This window comes from Elephantulus edwardii, unplaced genomic scaffold (genome assembly GCF_000299155.1).
Source record: "Elephantulus edwardii isolate Elephantulus edwardi_28Jun2011 unplaced genomic scaffold, EleEdw1.0 scaffold00260, whole genome shotgun sequence".
In the NCBI taxonomy this organism is placed as follows: domain Eukaryota; kingdom Metazoa; phylum Chordata; class Mammalia; order Macroscelidea; family Macroscelididae; genus Elephantulus; species Elephantulus edwardii.
This window is the reverse complement of record NW_006400010.1, coordinates 4,002,970-4,005,290: the sequence shown is the minus strand read 5'-3', so window position 1 is coordinate 4,005,290 and position 2,321 is coordinate 4,002,970. Positions and strand designations below refer to the sequence as shown.

The following is a 2,321-nucleotide window of genomic DNA, read 5'->3' as shown; positions in this document are numbered from 1 at the left end:
GCCAGATACTTTCTCAACAAGTTGGAAATAGAAATACCATTTGACCCAGAAGTTCCATTATTGAGAATATATCATAAAGAAACCAGAGCCAAAACTCAACAGATGTATGTACACCCATGTTTATTGCTGTGTTATTCACAATCGCAAAGAGATGGAAGAAACCCAAGTACCCATCAACAAATGAATGGATAGAAAAACTATGGTACAGTCACAGGATGGAATATTACACATACTGAAAAACTGTAAACTCTTAAAACATTATATTACATGAGGGAACCTGGAGAACATTATGTTTAGTGAAATATCTCAATCACAAAAGGACAAACTACATAACACTGCTGTTATAAAATAGAACAGACATGAGCGTGTTGGGGAGAGTATGGGGAAAGAATAGATCAATAATTAACACTACATTGGAACAGATGAGGGGAACATCTATCCAAAAGGAATGTGTGATTAAGCATTATATATGTATGACAGGAGTCTGGAACAAAGTGTATTATGGTGTGGGCCGGGGGAGGGGGGAATGTGAAGAAAATGTGCAGCAATGAATTTAGAATTTTTTTTTTACTAATAAGCCAAGAGCTTTATTGATGCAGCAGGCACTTTACAATGAACCCAAGAGAGTCCGCCTTCTCTGGGAGGACGAGATGTCTGTACAAACCCTTGGGTTTTTTTCCACTTCACAAAGCAAACTCTCCCTTTTACCACAGTCCTTGGATCTACACCTGCCAAATCACCCCTCCCCCATTTTAAAGTCAGTGCACACCTGACCAAGGCCCGCCAGCCACTCTGGTACAGTCACAAATGTCAGTTCTGTATTACTCATAGACAAGGCAATCCTGCAAAGGATTTAGGAAACAGACAATTTTTCCTTCCACCTTGAAAGTAAAATACACTTCAGAGGATGCAGGTCCTGAATAGTTTAGTTAGGAGCTCCTAGGAAGATGATCCATTGTCAGTCCCTTCTTCACCAGCCTGTGCATCCAAAATTCTTATCTTCTCAAGGTAACATGAGTCTCTTATTTTTAAACAGTCTTTCTTGCTGTAAGAACTCTTATAATGGAGCCTAGTCCTCCTACTGCTAATGCCTTTTCGTGCCACTGGAGTAACATAACACTGTGCTGCTGTTTTCTGTGGGCTTCTCAAACCCTTTATAAATGTACTTCATTAACAAGTCAACACCATTTCTGTCCAGTGACTGCACAGCCTGCTAAATTTCAGTGCTCTTATATTTGTGAGCACTTTCAACACCATGCCCTGGGCTCGCTCCTTCACAGCTTGATTTTTGGTGTTGACTGGAGAGTTCCGCAAGGCTGCGTGAAATGCCCAAAGCATGTCCCCTTGCCGCAGGAGCCCGTCCACCTCACTCTCAGGTCCCGGCCTGGCTCCCCTGCTACCACTGCCGCCTCCTCCTGTTCGTCCACGAATTTATTCTCATCAAATTTGTCGATGTCTACTCCGCGGAAGCACGAGGACGGCGTATTCCGGGCCATGACAAGTGCCTCGGGGTCTGCTCAAGCTGGTTCTGTTCCGGCCCAGCATACTGCTCTGCACAGCTCTGGCTCTGGGTGCTGCTGCTGCTGCTGCTCAAAATTTTTTAAAAATAAAACTATCAAAGATTATATCTCCACATCAAGAAAACAAAAATCCTCACCACCAAGACCATAAGCAATATCGTGATAGATGGATAAAAGGTTAAAGTTGTTGGCAAGCTCTGGTGGCCTAGTAGCAAGAAACTTCACTGAAATCCGAGAGGTGCACAGTTCGAATCCACCAGATGCTCTGCTGGAGAAGGAAGGACAACCTCCTCCTGTACCAGTCATATCTGATTTGACGGTACACACAAAAAAATGCAATAAGATTAGAGTTGTCAATGATCTTATTTCTCTTGGATCCATGATCAAGACTCTTGGTACCAGCAGTCAAGAAACCAAAAGACATGTTACATTGGGGAATCTGCTTTCAGAAACCTTTCCAAAGTGCTAAAGAGCAGTGTTGTTAGTTTAAAACTAAGTTGTTCTTGGTCCAAGCCATGGCTTTTTCAGTTAACTCTTTATGCATCTAAAAGTTGGACAGTAAATAAAGATAACCGTAGAATTATTTTGGTGCTGAATCTTCCATGGATTGCCAGAAGAACGAGCAAATATGTGCAACCACAGTGCTCCTTATTAGCAAGGATGATGAAACTTCATTTCACATACTTTGACATTCTTTTTTTTTAATTGGGAAAAACATATTGGGGGTACAAGGAGGTGAGGGTTGGGGGCAGAAGGGTGAGAATGGGCCATGATGCAGCTGCAGAGCTGCACAGTTTGGTC

General features: G+C 42.5%; 1 pseudogene; it reads right to left on the bottom strand.

Annotated features, from left to right (window-relative positions):
• Window positions 1–1,028: 1,028 nt before the first annotated feature.
• LOC102846211 lies at window positions 1,029–1,496 on the bottom strand (annotated as a pseudogene).
• Window positions 1,497–2,321: the final 825 nt, after the last annotated feature.